Genomic DNA, 24,804 nt, shown 5'->3' with positions numbered 1-24,804 from the left:
CTTTCCCAGCGCCACCTTTCTTCTTCTAATTTTCCACCTTGCTCTCATTTCTTATGTTGCAGACAAGGGGGGTAAGGACCACTTCCTCATAAGGCATAATTTCATGTCCTTGATAACTATAGGCCAGGCACAGTGGCTCATGCCTGTAATTCCAGCACTTTGGGAGGCCAAGGCTGGTGGATCACTTGAGGTCAGCAGTTGGAGACAAACCTGGCCTACATGGTGAAACCCCGTCTCTACTAAAAATACAAAAATTAGCCGGGCATGTTGGGGTGCACCTGTAGTTCCAGTACTCGGCAGACTGAGGCAGGAGGATTGCCTGAATTTGAGAGGCAAAGGTTGCAGTGAGCCAAGATTGCACCACTGCACTCCAGCCTGGGCAACAAGAGCAAAACTCTGTCTAAAAAAAAGAAAAAAAAAGAAGGCGGGGCGCCATGGCTCACACCTGTAATCCAGCACTTTAGGAGGCTGAGATGGGTGGATCACGAGGTCAGGAGTTCGAGACCAGCCTGACCAACACGGTGAAACCCTGTCTCTACTAAAAATATGAAAAATTAACCAGGCGTGGTGGCACTCACCTATAATCCCCGCTACTCCAGAGGCTGAGTCAGGAGAATCGCTTGAACTTGGGAGCTGGAGGTTGCAGTGAGCTGAGATCTGGCCACTAACTCTAGCCTGGGCAACGGAGCGAGACTCTGTCACAAAAAAAAAAAAAAGAAAGAAAGAAAGAAAGAAATGGGCCAAGCATGATGGCTAATGCAGGTAATCTTAGCATTTCGGAGGCCAAGGTGGGAGGATTACTTAACTTCAGGAATTCAAGACCAGCCTGGATAACATAGAGAGACCCCATCTCTATTAAAAATTTTTAAAACTTAGCCCAATGTGACAGAGCGTGCCTGCAATCCCAACTACTAGGGAGCTGAGGTGGGAGGATTGCTTGTGTCTGGTATGTTGAGGCTGCAGTGAGCCACAATCTTGCCATTTGCACTTCAGCCTGGGTGACAAAATGAGAACATGTCTCAAAAAAAGGAACTTATACTAGGCTTGTAAAATAATAATTGTGAAATGATTTCTTTTCTTTGGAGATGGAGAGAAGAAGTGGTCAAGGTGTCATTTACCATGCCTTCACATTTTTGGTCTTAAATAACTGGGCTTTAGTATATATTAACATACAAGTTATGACTTGAAAATCCCATGTAAAAGCTGAGTAGCATTGTTGTAACAGTAACATATGTCATTGTACTTCAGGATTATCCAGAGATGCAACGTTACCAACAAGGAGCTCGAAGCCAAGGTCGACTCTGGTACCCTGAAGACAGCACCAAGTCTGGAGATTCAGCACTAGAAAGAAAGCAGGAAAGTGGTATTAGCCATACAAAAGAAGAGGAGAGGCCGGGTGTGGTGGCTCATGCCTGTAATCCCAGCACCTTGGGAGGCCAAGGTGAATGGATCACCTGAGGTCAGGAGTTTGAGACCAGCCTGGCCAACATGGTGAAACCCTGTCTCTACTAAAAATACAAAATTTAGCTGGGCGTGGTGGCAGGCACCTGTAGTCTCAGATACTTGGGAGGCTAAGGCAGGAGAATTGCTTGAACTCAGGAGGCAGAGGTTCCAGTGAGCCATGATCTTGCCAGGCAGAGGTTCCAGTGAGCCATCATCTTGCCACTGCACTCCAGCCTGGGCAACAGAGCAAGACTCTGTCTCCAAAAAAAAAAAAAAAGAGAGAGAGAGGAGAGGAGAGGAGAGGAGTATATAGCAGAGGAGTAAGTTTTGCCTCAAAGCAGGAATCTGATCAGATGTCAGAATTGAAATTATAATCTCATTGTTTTTGCAATTTTTATAAATTAACTTTAAAGTGTCAGAAAAAGGTAATGGTGAGGACATGCATTGCAATTTGCAGGGAGTTCATTACCTGTGACACGAGAGAAAAGTAAGACCTGTTTCTAAAATCAAAAGCTGCTGTTCATCCTGAATTGAATTTCTGAATTTTGGTGGAGCAGAGTCGCTTTGAAGCCTTGTTCCCCTCTAGTTATACTGAATTGCTGATGATAACTGTTGACTCTGGGTAGTGTAGAAGTCACAAGCGTGTCCTTGTAGCACAAGTACAGGGAAGGATAGAACAAACTTTCATTGATGCAAACATTTAAATAGTCATGTTACTTCTGTATCCAATGTCCTAAAGTTTTGGGATTAGTTTTAGTTTTTTATTTGCTTTTATGAGCTTAGCATGAGGAATATTTGTAAACATCTCATTTTGTCTTCCTTCAGCATTTTTTCTATCAAGAGGTAAGATGTAGTCCTTGTTGGATTCTTGACAATCTAGGTTGTTTTATCTCAGGTCTCGTGATCTGAGCACATACCCTCTCCAGGAGGGAAACTGAACCAATGTCTGTTGTTGTTAGATGGCAACTTTTAGTCTCAGCTTGTTTTGTTGTGATGTTGATAAATAGTAACAGCATCCAAGTATGAAGCTAAGTGTGGTAAGTCACTTTACTAAATAGCTGTGAGTTTTGAGAAATTAATTTTTTGATACTGAATTAACCTCTTAGAAGTATTGACAGGGGATGAATGATGTTAGTTTCTTCCTTCACTAGCATGGCTTTGTCCACCAGGGAATGATCAGTTCATGGTTCACTCCTATATTAGGCCATTCTTGCATTGCTGTAAGGAAATACCTGAGACTGGGTAGTTGATAAGAAAAGAGGTTTGGCCAGGCGCAGTGGCTCATGCCTGTTATCCTAGCACTTTGGGAGGCCGAGGTGGGAGAATCAGTTGATGTCAGGAGTTCGAGACCAGCCTGGCCAACATGGTGAAACCTGTCTCTACTAAAAATACAAAAAAATTAGCCAGGCATGGTGGCACATGCCTGTAGTCCCAGCTACTCAGGAGGCTGAGGGAGGAGAATTGCCTGAATCCAGGAGGTGGAGGTTGCGGTGAGCCGAGATTGCGCCATTGCACTCCAGCCTGGGTAACAAGAGCGAAACTCCGTCTCAAAAAAAAAAAAGAAAAAAGAAAAAAAAAGAGATTTATTTGGCTCACAGTTCTGCAGGCTGTACAAGCGAGGCATCTCAGATTGCTCAGCTTCTGGGAGGCCTCAGAGAGCTTTTACTCATGGCAGAAGGTGAAGCAAGGGCAGGCATTTCACATCACAGAGTGAGCAAGAGAGTGAGTGTGGGGAGGAGGTGCCACACTTTACAACAACCAGATCTGTAAGAACTCACTATGGAGAGGGCAGCACTAAGCCATGAGGGATCCGCCCCATAACCCAAACACCCCACCAGGCCCCACCTCCAACACTGGGCATTATATGGCCTTGAGATTTGGGTGGGGACAAGTATCCAAACCACATCAACTCTTCTTGTTCTGTAAGAACAAAATGTTTAGACAACATCCTCGAGCTTTTGCCTGATTTTCATTCATCCTGCCAGTCCTTCCTGAGCTACCGTGTCCTACCACAAATGGATTTTTAAAAGAACATAGGCCAGGCATGGTGGCTTCCACCTGTAATCCCAACACTTTGGGAGGCTGAGGTGGGTGGATCACCTGAGGTCAGGAGTTCAAGACCAGTCTGGCCAACATGGCGAAACCCCATCTCTACCAAAAAATACAAAAACAAAAAATTTAGCCAGGCATGGTGGCATGCACCTGTAGTCCAGAGTTCTCCGGAGGCTCAGGCAGCAGAATCACTTGAACCCGTGAGGTGGAGGTTGCAGTGAGCCGAGATCACGCCACTACACTCCTGCCTAGGTGACAGAATAAGACTCCAAACCCCCAAACCCCCCAAAGAAAGGCCAAGCGTGGTGTCACTCACACGCCTGTTGTCCTAGCACTTTGGGAGGCCAAGGCAGATGTTTCACTTGAGATCAGGGGTCCGAGACCAGCCTTGCTAACATGGCAAAACCCCGTCTCTACTAAAAATACAAAAATTAGCCAGGCCCAGTGGCAGGGGCCTGTAATCCCAACTACTCAGGAGGCTGAGGCAGGAGAATTGCTAGAACCAAGAAGGCGGAGGTTGCAGTAAGCTGAAATCGCACCACTGCACTTCTGCCTGGGTGACAGAGCCAGACTCCATCTGAAAAAAGAAAAGAAACAGAAAAAAAGGAAAGTTTGTAGAAAATAGAACTAAAAGGAAAAAATATAAATTTCTCATCATAAGCTCCACCAAGGTCAAGACACTTTCGTCAGCAATGATACTGGCCATTTATTTATTTATTTTTGTCTCTTGCTCACAATTGGATACTAACCATTTCATCCATCCCCAAAGAAGTGGAGGTCCTGGGAATTTAACCACATCAATGCACTCTTTCTTACATTATCAGTTGAAGAGAAATGGGTGCCCTTTACAGACTTTTTAAGACTAGAAAACAAAAAGGTGTCAGAAGGAGCTAAATTCCTACTGTAAGGTAGATGCCTAATGGTTTCCCATTGAAACTCTCAAATTGCACTTGTTTGATGAGGCGCATGAGCAGAAGCTTTGCTGAAGTAGAAAAGGCCTCTCTGGTGAAGCTTTCCTGGGCATTTTGCTGCTAACGCTTTGGCTTTCTCAAAACACTCATAATAAGCAGGTGTGATTATTCTTCCACCCTCCAGAAAGTCAACAAGGGAAGTTCCTCAAGCAGCTCAATAAACTATTGCCATGGCCTTTGCTCTTGGCCAGTCCACTTTGCTTTGACTGGACCACTTCTACCTCTTTGGAGCCATTACTCTGATTATACTTTGCCTTCAGAGTCATACTGGGAAAGCCATGTATCACCTCCTGTTACGCTTTCCAGATTGCTGCTTTATGATCTATTGGTTGGTACCAACGTAATTGTGGCTTTTGACATTCCATGGCATAAACAGCAATTAATATGCAGCAACCTAATAGATCCCACTTGTTTAAAATTTCCATCGAAAGCTCTGCTCTCTTCTGCAGTTGATCTGGTTTTGGCACCCATCAAGTGGAAAGTTTGCTCAACTTTTAATTTTTCAGTCAGAATTGTGTAAGCTGAAACAATTGGGATGTCTATGGTGTTGGCTGTTGTTTCTGCTGTTAATTGTTGGTCCTTTTCTTTTTTTGAGACAGAGTCTCACTCTTTCACAGAGGTTGGAGGCCAGTAGCATGATCTTGCCTCACTGCAACCTCCACCTCTGGGTTCAATAATTCTCCTGCCTCAGCCTCCAGAGTAGTTGGGATTAGAGGCACCTGCCACCCACCCCACCCCCCAGATAATTTGTATATATTTATTAGATGTGGGGTTTCACCACGTTGGCCAGACTGATCTCGAACTTCTGACCACAGGTGATCCGCCCGACTTGGCCTCCCAGAGTGCTGGGATTACAGGGGCGAACCACCATGTCTGGCCAATGCGTTTCAGTTAGAGAACAAAGAGGATTCATTTTTTTCCTTACAAATTGATGCGAATGACCTGCTGCTGCAGGCTTCATCTTCAACATCATCTTGTCCCTTCTTACAAGTTTTTCATATGTAAACTGCTGATTTATTTAGGGGCATTGTCCCCATAAACATTTGGTAAAGCATCAGTGATTTTACCATTCTTCCACCCAAACATCACCTTAATGTTTGTTCTTCCTTCAGTTTTAGCAGAATTCAGTTTGCTCTGATACTGGCTTTTTAAAAAGTGATGATTTCTCCTTTTTCATACCTCAGACTGGATCCTGTTGATGTATTTTTTAACGAGTTAGTAACAGTTTCTTTTGGTACCAAAAGATTTTGCAATCTATGCATAGTTTCTTGATAATAACTTTTTGAAGACTTCTCATATGGTTGTTGATACGATTGGGCTCTGTGCCCCCACCCACATCTCATTTTGAATTGTAATCCTCATTTGTCAAGGGAGGAACTTGGTGGGAGGTGATTTGATTATGGAGGCAGTTTCCCACATGCTGATTTCATGATAGTGAAAGAGTCTCAGATCTGATCGTTTTATACAAGGCAGTTTTTCCTATGCTCACACTTGACCTCTGGTCTGCTGCCATGTAAGATGTGCCTGCTTCCCCTTCTGCCATGATTGTAAATTTCCTGAGGCTTCCCAAGCCATGTGGAATTGTGAGTGAATTAGACCTCTTCCCTTTCTATATTATGTAGTCTCAGGTATTTCTTTCTACCGGTGTGAAAACTCACTAATACAGCTCTGAAAGAAATGGAGATACACAGATTAATGGTTTTAATGAAGCATCATTTTAAATATGAGAATGTAAGTTTAGAAGCCAAAAGGAAAGCTCTAGATGGATGAATATCCAAGAGAAAGGACAAGTAATAGTGTAGGCTTCCTGTAAAAGGCAGGTGAAAATGGAAGCCAAAGTAGAGGTTAGAGGAGAAACAATGTTCCTGAATGACCAAGCATGAGTTGATACCGCTTGCCTCTTTGTCTAGCCTGTCGCCAGCCATCTCAAGGCTGTCTATGTCAGCATCTCCCTCTTTTCTTCTACTTGCCTTGCCTGTCCAGCTCTGGGTAAACTGCACTTCCCCACCCCACCCTCTTAAATTTCTTCCACTGGCTCATTCATTTAGCAAACATGTACCGATCCTTGACTGTGTGTCCAGCCCTGGAGGTCAGGGATTCAAATAAGTCCCTGTGCCTGTGGAACTCATGTTTCAGTGTTGGCAAGAGACAAGTAGCAGTAGTCAGATCATGATGCACGATGTCAGAAGGGTCGTAGTAGCACGGGGTGGAGTGGGAGCCTCCTGCCCCTAAGCTGCAAGTGTTGCTGGAGAAAATCCCTCAACCAGATCAACTGGCAAAACCACAGGAGCGCCCTCCCTCCTGCTAAGCGATTTTTAAAACCCATCTTAAATTGATATCCTTTCCCAGCGCCACCTTTCTTCTTCTAATTTTCCACCTTGCTCTCATTTCTTATGTTGCAGACAAGGGGGGTAAGGACCACTTCCTCATAAGGCATAATTTCATGTCCTTGATAACTATGGGCCAGGCACAGTGGCTCATGCCTGTAATTCCAGCACTTTGGGAGGCCAAGGCGGGTGGATCACTTGAGGTCAGCAGTTGGAGACAAATCTGGCCTACATGGTGAAACCCCGTCTCTACTAAAAATACAAAAATTAGCCGGGCATGTTGGGGTGCACCTGTAGTTCCAGTACTCGGCAGACTGAGGCAGGAGAATTGCCTGAATTTGAGAGGCAGAGGTTGCAGTGAGCTGAGACTGCAAACTGCACTCTAGCCTGGGCAACAAGAGCAAAATTTTGTCTCAAGAAAAAAAAAAAAAAAAAGAATGAGCCAAGCGTGATGCCTCATGCAGGTAATCCTAGCATTTGGGAGGCCAAGGCAGGAGGATAGCTTAACTTCAGGAACTCAAGACCATCCTGGATAACATAGGGAGACCGCATCTCTATTAAAAAATTTAAAACGTAGCCCAGTATGGTGGAGCGTGTCTGCAATCCCAGCTGCTAGGGCACTGAGGTGGGAGGATCGCTTGAGTCTGGAATTATTGAGGCTGCAGTGAGCTGCAATCTTGCCACTAGCACTTCAGCCTGGATGATACAATGAGACCATGCCTCCAAAAAATAGGAAGTGATAGCAGGCTTATAAAATAATGATTACTAAATGGTTGCTTTTCTTTGGAGATGGAAAGAGGAAGTGGTCAAGTTGTCATTTACCATGCCTTCAATGACTGGGCTTTAGTGTATATTAATATATGTTATGACCTGAAAATCCCAAGTAAAAGTTTGGTGACATTGTTGTAAAAGTAACATATTCTGTTGTACTTCAGGACCATCCAGGGACGCAGCGTTCCCACCCAGGAGCTCGAAACCGAGGTCGATTCCGGTGCCCTGATGACAAGTCTGAAGATTCAGCAGTAAAAAGAAAGCAGGAAAGTGGTATTACCCATAGAAAGGGAGAGGATGGGTGTGATAGCTCACACCCGTAATCACAGCACTTTGGGAGGCCGAGGTGGGTGGATCACCTGAGGTCAGGAGTTTGAAACCAGCCTGGCCAACATGGTGAAACTCTGTCTCTACTAAGAATTCAAAAATTAGCCAGGCATGGTGGCAGGTGCCTGTAGTCCCAGCTACTTGGGAGACTGAGGCGGGAGAATTGCTTGAACTCAGGAGGTGGAGGTTGCGGTTATCCATAATTGTGCCACTGCACTCCAGCCTAGGCCACAGAGTGAGACTCCATCTCTAAAAAATAAAAGAAAAAGAAAAGGAGAGGAGTACGCAGTTGAGGAGTAAGTTTTGCGTCAAAGCAGGAATCCAATCAGAGGTTCAGAATTGGAAGTACAATTTCATTTTTTTGCAGTTTCCAAAATTCAACCTTAAAGTCTCAGAAAAAGCTAATAGCGAGGACATACATTACAATTTGCAGGGGGAAATGTCAAATGAGGAGTTTGTCACGTATGACACGAGAGAAAAGTAAGAGCTGGTCCTAAAATCAAAAGCTGCCGTTCATCCTGAATTGAATTTCTGAATTTTGGTGGAGCAGAGTCGCTTTGAAGCCTTGTTCCCCTCTAGTTATACTGAATTGCTGATGATAACTGTTGACTCTGGGTAGTGTAGAAGTCACAAGCGTGTCCTTGTAGCACAAGTACAGAGAAGGATAGAACAAACTTTCATTGATGCAAACATTTAAATAGTCATGTTACTTCTGTATCCAATGTCCTAAAGTTTTAGGATTAGTTTTAGTTTTTTATTTGCTTTTATGAGCTTAGCATGAGGAATATTGGTAAACATCTCATTTTGTCTTCCTTCAGCATTTTTTCTATTAAGAGGTAAGATGTAGTCCTTGTTGGATTCTTGACAATCTAGGTTGTTTTATCTCAGGTCTCGTGATCTGAGCACATACCCTCTCCAGGAGGGAAACTGAACCAATGTCTGTTGTTGTTAGATGGCAACTTTTAGTCTCAGCTTGTTTTGTTGTGATGTTGATAAATAGTAACAGCATCCAAGTATGAAGCTAAGTGTGGTAAGTCACTTTACTAAATAGCTATGAGTTTTGAGAAATTAATTTTTTGATGCTGAATTAACCTCTTAGAAGTATTGAAAGGGGATGAATAGTATTAGTTTCTGCCTTCACTAGCATGCCTTTGTTTTGTCCAGGGAATAATCAGTTCATAGTTCATTCCTGTATTGGGCCTTATTGCATTGCTAGCTATAAAGAAATACCTAAGACTGGGTTGTTTATAAGAAAAGAGGTTTAGTTGGCCCACAGTTCTGCAAGCTGTATAAGCATGGCATCTGACATCGCTAAGATTCTGGGAGGCCTCAGGGAGCTTTTACCCATGGCAGAAGTTGAAGCAGGGGCAGGCATCTCATATCAAAGAGTGAGCAAGTGAGTGTGGGGAGGAGGTGCCACACTTTACAACAACCAGATATGTAAGAACTCACTATGGAGAGGACAGCACTAAGCCATGAGGGATCCGCCCCATAACCCAAACACCCCACCAGGCCCCACCTCCAACACTGGGCATTATATTTCCATGAGATTTGGGTGGGGACAAATATCCATACTACGTCAACTGTTCTGGTCTCATAAAAACAAAATGTTTAGACAACATCCTTGAGCTTTTGCCTGATTTTCATTCATCCTGCTAGCCCTTCCTAACATGTCATCTGTTCGCCTTTACTTACTAAATCACCACTTTATGTTTGCGCAGCTTTTAGAAACAGGTAGCCCAAGAGGCAGGTACAAGCTGTTTGCCTTTACTTACTAAATCACCACTTTATGTTTGCGCAGCTTTTAGAAACAGGTAGCCCAAGAGGCAGGTACAAGAGTCACCAAAAATGATTGAAAGTGAATGATTCTCAACTGGGTGAAAGTCCTAAGGGAAGGGAAAATTTCAAGAAGGAGAATGGCTGATGATGTCCCATGTCACAGAGAGGTTAAGAAATGGAAGTGTTCATTGGATTTGGGAGTCGTGAGGTCATTAGTGAACTATTGAGACTGATGACCTAAAAGAGACAGAAACCCTGTTACAGTGAGGGGTGAATGGCAGGTGGGAAATGGATGAGTGGATTTGGAATTCATCTCCTTTTAGGTGGCCATTGTAGTCATGGCCATTCTGTCACTTTAGTGGGAGAGAGTGAAGTAAGAAAAGCAGACCTAGGGCCCAGCCTTGAATAATGCTAACATTACATAGAGGTAAGGAAATGAATCTACAAAGACAGAGAAGCAGTAGCCAGAGAGTAGGAGAAAAACCAGAAGACTCTGGGTTACTTAATCCAAGAGAAAAGTGTTTCAAGAAAGAGGAGTGGCCAGCAGGGTACGATGCTGCTGAATGGCCAAGCACGATGCCTTAAAAAGGCCATGGTATTCAGTGACTTGCAAATCACTGATGCCCTAGAATTATGGGGCATAGAAGATCAGGTTGAGAATGGAAACAATATACAACCTTTTAGAGAAGTACAAGGGATCTTCAAAGGTCTGTGGACCCTTAGTTCTACTCTGAGGCCTCCTTCGCATTCTCCTGAACCTATAAATGTGTCACTCTCGTAAAAAAATCATGGCTTGCAATGAGTTCCTATATGGATTTTAAAATTTTTATTTGTTTACAAGAAGTATTGCTGTATTGCCCTGGCTGGAGTGCAGTGGTGCGATCTCAACTCAATGCATCCTCCACCTCCCACATTCAAGTGATTCTTCTGCCTCAGCCTCCCAAGTAGCTGTGACTATAGGCATGTGCTAACATGCCCAGCTAATTTTTGTATTTTTAGTAGAGACAGGGTTTCACTATGCTGGCCAGGCTGGTCTCGAACTTCTGACCTTGTGATTTGCCCGCCTCAGCCTCTGAAAGTACTACGATTATAGGCATGAGCCACTGCTCCCAGACTTCTTTTTTATTTAAAGGTATGGTCTCCCTCTGTCACCCAGGCTGGAGTGCAATGGCACAGTGAAGGCTCACTGCAGCCTTGACCTCCCAGATTCAAACGATTCTCCTTCCCCAATCTCCCAAGTAGCTGGCATTACAGGTGCCTGCCACCACACCCAGCTTATTTTTGTATTTGTACTAGAGAAAGGGGTACACCACCTAGGCAGGCCGGTCTCGAACTCCTGACGGCAACTGATCTGCCCACCTAGACCTCTCCAGATATTGCAATTACAGGCATAAACCACTACACCGGCCTGTGTGTTTTCTTTTTTCTTTTCTTTGACACAGAGTTTTGCTCTTGTTGCCCCAGCTGGAGTGCAATGATGCGATCTTGTCTCACTACAGCCTTTGGCACCCAGGTTGAAGTGATTCCCCTGTCTCAGCCTCCTGAGTAACTGGGATTATAGGCATGTGACACCACGCCAAGCTAATTTTTTCTATTTTTAGTAGAGATGGGGTTTCTCCATGTTCGTCAGTCTGGTCTTGAACTCCCAACTCCAGGTGGTCCGCCCGCCTCAGCCTCCCAAAGTCCCAAAGTGCTGGCATTACAAGCATGAGCCACCGCGCCTGGCTTTTTTTTTTTTTTTTTTTTTCTTTTTAACATGAAGTCTCATTCTGTTGCCCAGGGTAGAATGCAGTGGCCTGATCTTGGCTCACTACAACCTCCACCCTCTGAGTTGAAGCAGTTCTTTTTTTTTTTTTTTTTTTTTGAGGTGGAGTCTCACTCTGTCGCCCAGGCTGAAGTGCAGTGGCACAATCTTGGCTCACTGCAACCTCTGCCTCCCGGGTTCAAGCGATTCTCCTGTCTCAGCCTCCTGAGTAGCTGGGATTACAGGCACGCGCCACCACGCCCAGCTAATTTTTGTATTTGTAGAACAGACGGGGTTTCACCATGTTGATCAGGCTGCTCTTGAACTCCTGACCTCATGATCTGCCCTCCTCGGCCTCCCAAAGTGTTGGGATTACAGGCATCAGCCACCTTGCCAACCGAGTTGAAGCAATTCTTGTGCCTCAGCCGCCCGAGTAGCTAGGATTATAGGCACCCACCACCACACCTGGTGAATTTTTGTATTTTTAGTAGCAACAGGTTTTCACTCTGTTGGCCAGGCTGGTCTCGAACTCCTGACCTCAGGTGATACACCTGCCTTGGCCTCCCAAAGTGCTGGCATTACGGGCATGAGTCACTGCACCCAGCCTGGACATTTTTTTGTTTTCTTTTGCAGGGGAGGGGGATGAAGTCTCACTCTTGTTTGCCAGGCTGGAGTGCAATGGTGGGATCTTGGCTCACTCACTGCAACTTCTGCTTCCCGGGTTCAAGCAATTCTCCTACCCTCAGCCTCCCAAGTAGCTGGGATTATAGGCACCTGCCACAATGCCTGGCTAATTTTTATATTATTAGTAGAGATGGGGTTCCACCATGTTGGCCAGGGTGTTCTCAAACTCCTGAACTCAGGTGATCCACTCGCCTTGGCCTCCCAGAACACTGGGATTACAGGGGTAAACCACCATGTCTGGCCAATGCGTTTCAGTTAGAGAACAAAGAGGATTAATTTTTTTCCATGCAAATTGATGTGGATGACCTGCTGCTGCAGGCTTCATCTTCAACCTCATCATGTCCCTTCTTACAAGTTATCCATATGTAGACTGCTGATTCCTTTAGGGACATTGCTTTACTTTTGGTAAAGCATTAGTGATTTCTCCATTCTTCTACTCAAGCCTCACCTTAAATTCTATGTTTGTTCTTCCTTCAATTTTAGCAGAATTCATTTTGCTCTGATAGGGGCCTTTTTCAAACTGATGACGTCTCCTTTTTAATATCTCAAACTACATCCTTTGAGATATTTTTTAACGAGTTAGTACCAATTAATTTTGGTGCTGAAAGATTTTGCAATCGATGCGTAATTTCTCGATAATACACATTTTCCATGGACTTTTTGAAGACTTCTTATATGGCTGTTGATATGATTGGGCTCTGTGCCCCCACCCAAATTTCATCTTAAATTGTAATCCTCATGTGTCAAGGGAGGAGCTGGTGGGAGGTGATTGGATTGTGGGGGCAGTTTCCCGCAGGCTAATCTTGTGACAGTGAGTGAGTCTCACAGGATCTGATGGTTTTAAACAAGGCAGTTCTTCCTATGCTCACACTTCACCTCTAGTCTGCTGCCATGTAACATGTGTCCGCTTCCCCTTCTGCCATGATTATAAGCTTCCTGAGGAAACTTTCCTGGGGGCAGCCATGGAATTGTTAATTAAACCTTTTCGGCTGGGCACAATGGCTCACATCTGTAATCCCAGGACTTTGGGAGGCCAAGGCAGGTGGATCACTTGAGGTCAGGAGTTCAAGACCAGCCTAGCAAACATGGCGAAACCCCATCTCCACTAAAAATACAAAAAATTAGCTGGGCGTGCTGGCACCTGCCTATAATTCCAGCTACTCAGGAGGCTAAGGCAGGAGAAGCACTTAAACCTGGGAGGTGGAGGTTGCAGTGAACCAAGATCGTGCCATTGGACTTCAGCCTGGGTGACAAGAGGGAGACTCCATCTCATTAAAAAAATAAATTAAACCTCTTATCTATATATATTACCCACTCTCGGGTATTTTTTCTGCTAGTATGAAAACTGACTAATACAGCTGTGAAAGAAATGGAGATACCTAGGTTAATGATGTTAATGAAGCAGTATTTTAAATAGGAGAAAGTAAGTTTAGAAGCAAAAGGAAATCTCTAGAAAGATGAATACCCAAGAGAAAGAGGCAACTAATAGTGTAGGCTTCCTGCAAAGGCAGATGAAAATGGAACCCAGGGTAGAGGTTAGAGGAGTCGGCCTTAGGAGAAGCAACGCTCATGAACCACCAAGCATGAGTTGATACCGCTTGCCTCTTTGTCTAGCCTGTCGCCAGCCACCTCAAGGCTGTCTATGTCAGCCTCTCCCTCTTTTGTTCTACTTGCCTTGCCTGTCCAGCTCTGGGTAAACTGCACTTCCGCACTCCATCCTCTTAAATTTCTTCCACTGGCTCATTCATTTAGCAAACATGTACCGATCCTTGACTGTGTGTCCAGCCCTGGAGGTCAGGGATTCAAATAAGTCCCTGTGCCTGTGGAACTCATGTTTCAGTGTTGGCAAGAGACAAGTAGCAGTAGTCAGATCATGATGCACGATGTCAGAAGGGTCGTAGTAGCACGGGGTGGAGTGGGAGCCTCCTGCCCCTAAGCTGCAAGTGTTGCTGGAGAAAATCCCTCAACCAGATCAACTGGTAAAACCACAGGAGCGCCCTCCCTCCTGCTAAGCGATTTTTAAAACCCATCTTAAATTGATATCCTTTCCCAGCGCCACCTTTCTTCTTCTAATTTGCCACCTTGCTCTCATTTCTTATGTTGCAGACAAGGGGGGTAAGGACCACTTCCTCATAAGGCATAATTTCATGTCCTTGATAACTATAGGCCAGGCACAGTGGCTCATGCCTGTAATTCCAGCACTTTGGGAGGCCAAGGCTGGTGGATCACTTGAGGTCAGCAGTTGGAGACAAACCTGGCCTACATGGTGAAACCCCGTCTCTACTAAAAATACAAAAATTAGCCGGGCATGTTGGGGTGCACCTGTAGTTCCAGTACTCGGCAGACTGAGGCAGGAGAATTGCCTGAATTTGAGAGGCAAAGGTTGCAGTGAGCCAAGATTGCACCACTGCACTCCAGCCTGGGCAACAAGAGCAAAACTCTGTCTAAAAAAAAGAAAAAAAAAGAAGGCGGGGCGCCATGGCTCACACCTGTAATCCAGCACTTTAGGAGGCTGAGATGGGTGGATCACGAGGTCAGGAGTTCGAGACCAGCCTGACCAACACGGTGAAACCCTGTCTCTACTAAAAATATGAAAAATTAACCAGGCGTGGTGGCACTCACCTATAATCCCCGCTACTCCAGAGGCTGAGTCAGGAGAATCGCTTGAACTTGGGAGCTGGAGGTTGCAGTGAGCTGAGATCTGGCCACTAACTCTAGCCTGGGCAACGGAGCGAGACTCTGTCACAAAAAAAAGAAAGAAAGAAAGAAAGAAAGAAAGAAAGAAAGAAAGAAAGAAAGAAAGAAAGAAAGAAAGAAATGGGCCAAGCATGATGGCTAATGCAGGTAATCTTAGCATTTCGGAGGCCAAGGTGGGAGGATTACTTAACTTCAGGAATTCAAGACCAGCCTGGATAACATAGAGAGACCCCATCTCTATTAAAAATTTTTAAAACTTAGCCCAATGTGACAGAGCGTGCCTGCAATCCCAACTACTAGGGAGCTGAGGTGGGAGGATTGCTTGTGTCTGGTATGTTGAGGCTGCAGTGAGCCACAATCTTGCCATTTGCACTTCAGCCTGGGTGACAAAATGAGAACATGTCTCAAAAAAAGGAACTTATACTAGGCTTGTAAAATAATAATTGTGAAATGATTTCTTTTCTTTGGAGATGGAGAGAAGAAGTGGTCAAGGTGTCATTTACCATGCCTTCACATTTTTGGTCTTAAATAACTGGGCTTTAGTATATATTAACATACAAGTTATGACTTGAAAATCCCATGTAAAAGCTGAGTAGCATTGTTGTAACAGTAACATATGTCATTGTACTTCAGGATTATCCAGAGATGCAACGTTACCAACAAGGAGCTCGAAGCCAAGGTCGACTCTGGTACCCTGAAGACAGCACCAAGTCTGGAGATTCAGCACTAGAAAGAAAGCAGGAAAGTGGTATTAGCCATACAAAAGAAGAGGAGAGGCCGGGTGTGGTGGCTCATGCCTGTAATCCCAGCACCTTGGGAGGCCAAGGTGAATGGATCACCTGAGGTCAGGAGTTTGAGACCAGCCTGGCCAACATGGTGAAACCCTGTCTCTACTAAAAATACAAAATTTAGCTGGGCGTGGTGGCAGGCACCTGTAGTCTCAGATACTTGGGAGGCTAAGGCAGGAGAATTGCTTGAACTCAGGAGGCAGAGGTTCCAGTGAGCCATGATCTTGCCAGGCAGAGGTTCCAGTGAGCCATCATCTTGCCACTGCACTCCAGCCTGGGCAACAGAGCAAGACTCTGTCTCCAAAAAAAAAAAAAAAAAAGAGAGAGAGAGAGAGAAGAGGAGAGGAGTATATACCAGAGGAGTAAGTTTTGCCTCAAAGCAGGAATCTGATCAGATGTCAGAATTGAAATTATAATCTCATTGTTTTTGCAATTTTTATAAATTAACTTTAAAGTGTCAGAAAAAGGTAATGGTGAGGACATGCATTGCAATTTGCAGGGAGTTCATTACCTGTGACACGAGAGAAAAGTAAGACCTGTTTCTAAAATCAAAAGCTGCTGTTCATCCTGAATTGAATTTCTGAATTTTGGTGGAGCAGAGTCGCTTTGAAGCCTTGTTCCCCTCTAGTTATACTGAATTGCTGATGATAACTGTTGACTCTGGGTAGTGTAGAAGTCACAAGCGTGTCCTTGTAGCACAAGTACAGGGAAGGATAGAACAAACTTTCATTGATGCAAACATTTAAATAGTCATGTTACTTCTGTATCCAATGTCCTAAAGTTTTGGGATTAGTTTTAGTTTTTTATTTGCTTTTATGAGCTTAGCATGAGGAATATTTGTAAACATCTCATTTTGTCTTCCTTCAGCATTTTTTCTATCAAGAGGTAAGATGTAGTCCTTGTTGGATTCTTGACAATCTAGGTTGTTTTATCTCAGGTCTCGTGATCTGAGCACATACCCTCTCCAGGAGGGAAACTGAACCAATGTCTGTTGTTGTTAGATGGCAACTTTTAGTCTCAGCTTGTTTTGTTGTGATGTTGATAAATAGTAACAGCATCCAAGTATGAAGCTAAGTGTGGTAAGTCACTTTACTAAATAGCTGTGAGTTTTGAGAAATTAATTTTTTGATACTGAATTAACCTCTTAGAAGTATTGACAGGGGATGAATGATGTTAGTTTCTTCCTTCACTAGCATGGCTTTGTCCACCAGGGAATGATCAGTTCACGGTTCACTCCTATATTAGGCCATTCTTGCATTGCTGTAAGGAAATACCTGAGACTGGGTAGTTGATAAGAAAAGAGGTTTGGCCAGGCGCAGTGGCTCATGCCTGTTATCCTAGCACTTTGGGAGGCCGAGGTGGGAGAATCAGTTGATGTCAGGAGTTCGAGACCAGCCTGGCCAACATGGTGAAACCTGTCTCTACTAAAAATACAAAAAAATTAGCCAGGCATGGTGGCACATGCCTGTAATCCCAGCTACTCGGAAGGCCGAGGGAGGAGAATCCCTCGAACCCAGGAGGCAGAGTTTGCGGTGAGCCAAGATTACACCACTGCACTCCAACCTGGGAGACAGAGAGAGACTCTGTCTCAAAAAAAAAAAAAAAAAAAAAAGAGGGCCGGGTGCAGTGGCTCATGTCTGGAATCCCAGCACTTTGGGAGGCTGAGGTGGGTGGATCACGAGGTCAACAGATCGAGACCATCCTGGTCAACATGGTGAAACCCTGTCTCTACTAAAAATACAAAAAATTAGCTGGGCATGGTGGCACGTGCCTGTAGTCCCAGCTACTCAGGAGGCTGAGGGAGGAGAATTGCCTGAATCCAGGAGGTGGAGGTTGCGGTGAGCTGAGATTGTGCCATTGCACTCCAGCCTGGGTAACAGGAGCGAAACTCCGTCTCAAAAAAAAAAAAGAAAAAAGAAAAAAAAAAGAGATTTATTTGGCTCACAGTTCTGCAGGCTGTACAAGCGAGGCATCTCAGATTGCTCAGCTTCTGGGAGGCCTCAGAGAGCTTTTACTCATGGCAGAAGGTGAAGCAAGGGTAGGCATTTCACATCACAGAGTGAGCAAGAGAGTGAGTGTGGGGAGGAGGTGCCACACTTCACAACAACCAGATCTGTAAGAACTCACTATGGAGAGGACAGCACTAAGCCATGAGGGATCCGCCCCATAACCCAAACACCCCACCAGGCCCCACCTCCAACACTGGGCATTATATTTCCATGAGATTTGGGTGGGGACAAATATCCATACTACGTCAACTGTTCTGGTCTCATAAAAACAAAATGTTTAGACAACATCCTCGAGCTTTTGCCTGATTTTCATTCATCCTGCCAGCCCTTCCTAACATGGCATGTTTGCCTTTACTTACTTAATCAACACTTTATGTTTGCCCAGCTTTTAGAAACAGGTAGCCCAAGAGACAGGTACAAGAGCCACCAAAAATTATTGAAAGTGAATGATTCTTAACTGAGCGAGAATCCTAAGGGAAGGGAAAATTTCAAGAAGGACAACCCATGCCACAGAAAGGTTAAGGAAGAGAAGAAACGAAAGTGTTCATTGGATTTGGCAATTGTGATTTCATTAGTGAACTAATGAAACTGATGACCTAAAGGTGACAGAAACCCTGTTTTGTGAATGGCAGGTGGGAAGTGGATGTAAGGATTTGGAATTCATCTGTTTTTAGGTGGCCATTGAAGTCATGGCCGTGGATTCTGTCACTTTAGGGGCAGAGAAAAAGAAGAGAAGCAGATCTAGGGCCGTGCCTCGAAAAACTAACATTACACAGAGGTAAGGAAATGTATCTACAAAGACAGAGAAGGAGTAGCCAGAGAGTAGGAGAAAAACCAGAGGACTCTGGGTTACTTAATTCAAGAGAAAAGTGTTTCAAGGAAGCGGCATCGTCAGCAGGGTTGGATGCTGCTGAATGGTCAAGCATGATACTTGACAAAGGCCATAGCATTCAGTGACTTACAGATCATTGATGACCTAGAGTTATGGCGCAGGGAAGCCAGATTGGGTTGAGAAAGGAAACAATGTATACAACTTTTTAAAGAAGTACCAGGGAACTTCAAAAGTCTGTGGATCCTTAATTCTACTCTGAGGCCTCCTTCACATTCTCCTGAACGTATAAATGTGTAATTGTCAGAAAGAATCATGGCTTACAATGAATTCCTAGATAGATTTTTTTTTTTTTTGGAGAGGGAGTCTTGCTCTGTCGCCGAGACTGGAATGCAGTGGTGCCATCTCGGTTCACTGCAACATTTACCTCCCGAATTAAGGAAATTGTCCTGCTTCCACCTCCCAAGTAGCCTGGCACCACGCATGGCTAATTTTGTATTTTTAGTAGAGACAGCGTTTCACCGTGTTGGCCAGGCTGGTATCCAACTCCTGACCTCACGTGATATGCACACCTAAACCTCCCAATGGGTTGGGAATACAGGCGTGAGCCACTCTGTCCAGCCTGGATTTTTTTTTTCTTTTGAGGTAAGGTCTCTGTTTGTCACCACCGCTGGATTGCAACGACACAATCACAGCTCACTGAATCCTTGACCTTCTGGGTTCAGTTGATCCTCCCACATCAGCCTCCTGAGTAGCTGGGATTATAGTCATGGGCCACCATGCCCAGCTAAATTTTATATTTTTTGTTGAAACAGGGTTTTGCCATGTTGCCCAGGCTGGTCTCAAACTCTTGGGCTCAAGCATTCTGCCCACCTTAGCCTCCCAAAGTGCTGGGATTATAGGTGTGAGCCACTGTGTCCAGCATTATGGGTTTTTAAAAGAACAGAGGCCAGGTGCAGTGGCTGACTCCTGTAATCCTAGCACTTTGGGAGGCCGAAGCAGGTGGACCACCTGAGGTCAGGAGTTCAAAACCAGCCTGGCCAACATGGCAAAACCCCATCTCTACTAAAAAATAGAAAAAAAAAAATTAGCCACGTGTGGTGGTGCACACCTTTAGTACAAACTACTCAGGAGACTCAGGCAGGAGAATCGCTTGAACCCAGGAGGCAGAGGTTGCAGCGAGTGGAGATCACGTCACTGTACTCCAGTCTGGGTGACAGAGAGCCAGATTCTGTCTCAAAAAAAAAAAAAACTTGTGGGAAATAGAAATAAAAGATAAAAAATATTAACTTCTTATCATAAGATCCATCAAGATCAAGACACTTTGCTTACAACAAGTAAGCAAGGATACTAGCCATTTGTTTATTTATTTTTGTCTCTTGCTCAAAGCAATTAGATACTAGCCATTTTATCCATCCCCAAAGAATTGGAGGTCCTGGGAATTTACATCAGTGCCATCTTTTTTACATTATTAACTGGAAGAAAATGGTTCCACTTACAGCTATTTTTATCATTAGGAAACCAAAAGAAGTCAGAAGGAGCTAAATCCCAGCTGTAGGGTGGATGCATACTGGTTTCCCATTGAAACTCAAAATTTTCCCTGTTTGATGAGAGGCATGAGCAGAAGCTTTGCCATGGTAGAAAAGGATTCTCTGGTGAAGCTTTCCTGGGCATTTTTTCTGCTAAAGCTTTGGCTTTTTCAAAACACTCTCACATTAAGCAGATTTTATTATTCTTCAGCCCTCCAGAAAGTCAACAAGCAAAATTTCTTGAGCAGCTCCAAAAACTATTGTGATGACCTTTGCTCTTGGCCAGTCCACTTCTCTTTGATTGGACCACTTCCACCTGTTCGGAGTCATCACTTCGATTGTGCTGTGTCTTCAGAGTCATACTCCGAAAGCCACGTTTCACCTCCTGTTACACTTTCCCAATAGATGCTTCATAATCTATTGGTTGGTGCAAAAGTAATTGTGGTTTTTGACATTCCTTTCAATGGCAAAAACCGCAATTAATTTTGCAGCAACCTAATAGATCCCACTTGTTTAAAATTTCCATTGAAAGCTCTGCTCTCGTCTGCAGCTGATCTGGTTTTGGCACTCATCAAGTGGAAAGTTTGCTCAGCTTTTAATTTTTCAGTCAGAATTGTGTAAGCTGAACCAATTGCGATGTCTATGGTGTTGTTTTTGCTGTTAATTTTTGGTCCTTCCAAATTAGGGCACAAAGAAGATTAATTCTTTTCTCACAAATTGATGTGGATAACCTGTTGCTGCAGGCTTCATCTTCAGCATTGTCTTGTCCTTTCTTACAAGTTAACTATTTGTAAACTGCTGATTTCTTTAGCTGCATTGTCCCCATAAACTTTTCATAAAGCAGCAGTGATTTTACCATTCTTCCACGCAAGCATCCCCCTAAATGTGATGTTTGTTGTTGTCCCTTCAATTTTAGCAGAATTCATTTTGCTCTGATTGGAGCTCTGTTCAAACTGATTACCTCTCCTTTTTAATGCCTCAAACTAGATCCTGTAACTTGTTAGTACCCAGTTTATTCTGGTGCAAAAATATTTTGTTTTTCAGATGAAGTCTCACTCTGTCACCCAGCCAGGAGGGCTGTGGTGCCATCTCAGCTCACTACAACCTCACCTCCTGAGTTCAAGTGATTCTCCTGCCTCAGCCTCCTGAATAGCTGGGATTACAAATATGCACCACCGCGACTGGCTAATTTTTGTCTTTTTTCGTAGAGATGAGGTTTCACCATATTGGCCAGGCTGGTCTCAAACTCCTGACCTCAAGTGATCTACCTGTCTCAGCCTCCCAAAATGCTGGGATTACAGGTGTGAGTCACCACGCCCAGTCCTTAAAAGGTTTTGCAATCCATGCGTAGTTTCTTAATAATACATATTTCCCATGGACTTTTTGAAGACTTCTCATATGGCTATTTATATGGTTGGGCTCTCTGTGTCCCCACCCAAATCTCACCTTGAATTGTAATCCTCATGTATCAAAGGAGGAACTTGGTAGGAGATGATTGGATTAGGAGAGCGGTTTCTCTCTTTCTGTTCTCCTGATAGTAAGTCACAGGAGATCTGATGGTCTTAAAAGTGGCAGTTTTTCCTGTGCTCGCAATTTGCCTCGCCTGTTAAAATGTAAGACATGCCAGCTTCACCTTCTGCCATAGTAGTCAATTTCCTGAGGCCTCCTGAGCCATTTGAAACTGTGAGTCAATTAAACCTCTTCTCTTTAGATATTACCCAGTCTCAGGTATTTCTATCAGTGTGAAAACAGACTAATACAGCTGTGAAAGAAATGGAGATACATAGGTTAATAGTGTTAATGAAGCAGTATTTTAAATATAAAAAAGTAAGTTTAGAAGCCAAAAGGAAATCTCTAGAAGGATGACCACCTAAGAGAAAAAGACAACTAATAGTGTAGGCTTCCTGCAAAGGTAGATGAAAATGGAACCCAGGGTAGAGGTTAGAGGAGTCGGCCTTAGGAGAAGCAACGCTCATGAACCACCAGGCGTGAGTTGATACCGCTTGCCTCTTTGTCTAGCCTGTCGCCAGCCACCTCAAGGCTGTCTATGTCAGCCTCTCCCTCTTTTGGTCTACTTGCCTTGCCTGTCCAGCTCTGGGTAAACTGCACTTCCGCACTCCATCCTCTTAAATTTCTTCCACTGGCTCATTCATTTAGCAAACATGTACCAATCACTGACTGTGTGTCCAGCCCTGGAGGTCAGGGATTCAAATAAATCCTTGTGCCTGTGGAACTCATGTTTCAGTGTTGGCAAGAGACAAGTAGCAGTAGTCAGATCATGATGCACGATGTCAGAAGGGTCGTAGTAGCACGGGGTGGAGTGGGAGCCTCCTGCCCCTAAGCTGCAAGTGTTGCTGGAGAAAATCCCTCAACCAGATCAACTGGCAAAACCACAGGAGCGCCCTCCCTCCTGCTAAGCGATTTTTAAAACCCATCTTAAATTGATATCCTTTCCCAGCACCGCCTTTCTTCTACTTTGCTCCCTTGCTCTCATTTCTTATGTTGCAGGCAAGGGGGGTAAGGACCACTTCCTCATAAAGCGTAATTTCATGTCCTTGATAACTATAGACCAGGCACAGTGGCTTATACCTATAACCCCAGCACTTGGAGAGGCTGAGGCAAGCAGATCACTTGAGGTCAGCAGTTGGAGACGAGCCAGGCCTACATGGCATAACCCCGTCTCTTAGCATTCCGGAGGCCATGGCAGGAGGATCACTTAACTTCAGGAGTTCAAGACCAGACTGGATAACATAGGGAGACCCCATCTCTACTAAAAATTTTAAAACTTAGGCCAGTGTGAGAGAGTACCTGCAATCCCAGCTACTAGAGAGCTGAGATGGGATGATTGCTTGAGTCTGGAATGTCGAGGCTGCAGTGAGCTGCGATCATGCCACTTCTGCTTTAGCCTGGGTAACACCATGAGACCATGTCTCCAGACAAAAAAGAAATTGACCAGACTTATAAAATAATAATTGTGAAATGATTGCTTTTCTTTGGAGATGGAGAGAAGCGGTGGGCAAGCTGTCATTTACCATACCCTCACTTTGGTTTTTAAAGACTTCGGTGTAGTATATATTAATACATAACTTAGGACTTAGAAAATCCTATGTAAATGCTGAGTAGCATTGTTTGTAACAGTAACATATTTCGTTGTACTTCAGGATCCTCTGGGGATGCAGGTTAGCCATCCAGGAGCTCAAAGCCTAGGTTGACGCTTGAGCCCTGATGGCAGCACCTAGTCTGGAGATTCAGCAGTAGAAAGAAAGCAGGAAAGTGATATTAACCAAAGAAAAGAAGGAGGAAGAGAGTGATAAGTCCAGATGGCCTTAGGTGTCCTGACTGTCAAGGTAGCCAAAGAGCACACTTAAGCAATCCAGAAGTGCCTTCAGGGCAAAGAATAGAGAGAAAGGGGGGTAGATGTACTGGTGGGTTACACTGCAGAGGAGTAAGTTTTGCATCAAAGCAGGAATTGGATTGGTGGTTCAGAATTGGAAGTACAATTTCATTGTTTTTGTAATTTCCACAAATTAATTTTAAAGTGTCAGAAAAAGGTGAAGGTGAGGACATGCACTGCAATTTGCAGGGGGGAATATCAGATGAGGACTTAATCACGTGTGACACGAGAGAAAAGTAAGAGCTGGTTCTAAATCAAAAGCTGTTGTTTGTCCTGAATTGAATTTTCTTTCTGGATTTTTTTTTTTTTGAGACAGTGTCTCACTCTGTTGTCCACGCTGGAGTGCAGTGGTGCAATGTCTGCTCACTGCAACCTCCACCTCCTGGGTTCAAGTGATTCTCCTGCCTCAGCCTCCCGAGTAGCTGGGATTACGGACATTTTTAGTAGAGAAGGGGTTTTCACCATGTTGGCCATGCTGGTCTTGAACTCCTGACCTCAGGTGATCCTCCCACCTTGGCCTTCCAAAGTGCTGGGAGTACAGGCATGAGCCATCACGCCTGTTTGTTCCAGTCTAGTTCTATTTCATTGTTGATGATAACTGTTGACTTTGTGTAGTGTAGAAGCAAGAAGCATGTCCTTGTAGTAAGTACAGGGAAGGATAGAACAACAAACTTTTGTTGATGCAAAAATTTAAATAGTCATGTTATTTCTGCGTCTAATGTTCTAAAGTTTTAGGATTAGTTTTAGTTTTTTGTTTGCTTACGTGAGCTTAGCATGAAGAATATTTTGAAACATCTCGTTTTGTCTTCAGTTTTTTTTCTATTAATAGGTAAAAGTGTAGTATTGGTTTGACTGTTGACGATCTCATGTGTGTTTGATCTTAGGTCCCATGATGTGAGTGCATACCCTCTCCAGGAAGGAAACTGCACCATTGGCTGTTCCTGTTAAACAGCAACTTTTAGCCTCAGCTTGTACTGATGAAATAAATAGTAACAACATTCAAGTATGAAGCTAAGTGTGTTTATTAACTTCACTAAGTAGCTGTGAGTTTTGAGAAATTTTTTGATACTGAATTAACCTCTTGGAAGTACAAAAAGGGGATGAATGATGTTAGTTTCTAGCATGCCTTTGTTTTGTCCACCAGGGAAGATCAGTTCATGGTTCACTCCTATATTGGGCCTGATATTGTCTGGCTGTGTCCCCACCCACATCTCATCTTGAATTCTCAGGTGGTGTGTGAGGGACCCAGTGGGAGGCAACTGAATCGTGGGGACAGGTCTTTCCTGTGCTGTTCTCATGATAGTGAAAAAATCTCACAAGATCTGATGGTTACATAAATAGGAGTTCCCATGCACAAGCTCTTTTGTTCCTGCTGCCATCCATGTAGGACATAACTTGCTCCTCCTTGCCTTCTCCCAAGATTGTGGGGCCTCCCCAGCCACGTAGAACAGTGAGTCCAT

The 24,804-nt window shown here is 44.2% G+C and overlaps 2 pseudogenes across 8 annotated transcripts in view; both read left to right on the top strand.

Moving 5' to 3' along the window:
• Positions 1 to 24,347, top strand: part of LOC128930710 (interferon-related developmental regulator 2 pseudogene) — a 76,227-nt pseudogene extending 51,880 nt beyond the window's left edge. For 5 of the 7 annotated variants that reach the window (XR_013531528.1, XR_013531523.1, XR_013531525.1 and 2 more), the window contains one exon: positions 1,249 to 24,347. The product of XR_013531528.1 is annotated as an interferon-related developmental regulator 2 pseudogene, transcript variant X7 (transcript). The remainder of the gene's footprint in view (positions 1 to 1,248) is intronic. The other 2 variants (XR_013531527.1, XR_008479006.2) reach the window with 2 other exon arrangements.
• Positions 1 to 24,347, top strand: part of LOC100413426 (interferon-related developmental regulator 2 pseudogene) — a 32,093-nt pseudogene extending 7,746 nt beyond the window's left edge. The window contains exon 2 of the transcript XR_013531529.1: positions 1,249 to 24,347. The product of XR_013531529.1 is annotated as an interferon-related developmental regulator 2 pseudogene (transcript). The remainder of the gene's footprint in view (positions 1 to 1,248) is intronic.
• Positions 24,348 to 24,804: the final 457 nt, after the last annotated feature.

This window comes from Callithrix jacchus, chromosome X (assembly GCF_049354715.1).
Source record: "Callithrix jacchus isolate 240 chromosome X, calJac240_pri, whole genome shotgun sequence".
In the NCBI taxonomy this organism is placed as follows: Eukaryota; Metazoa; Chordata; class Mammalia; order Primates; family Cebidae; genus Callithrix; species Callithrix jacchus.
The sequence above is the reverse complement of the archived record's forward strand: the minus strand, read 5'-3'. Positions and strand labels throughout refer to the sequence as shown.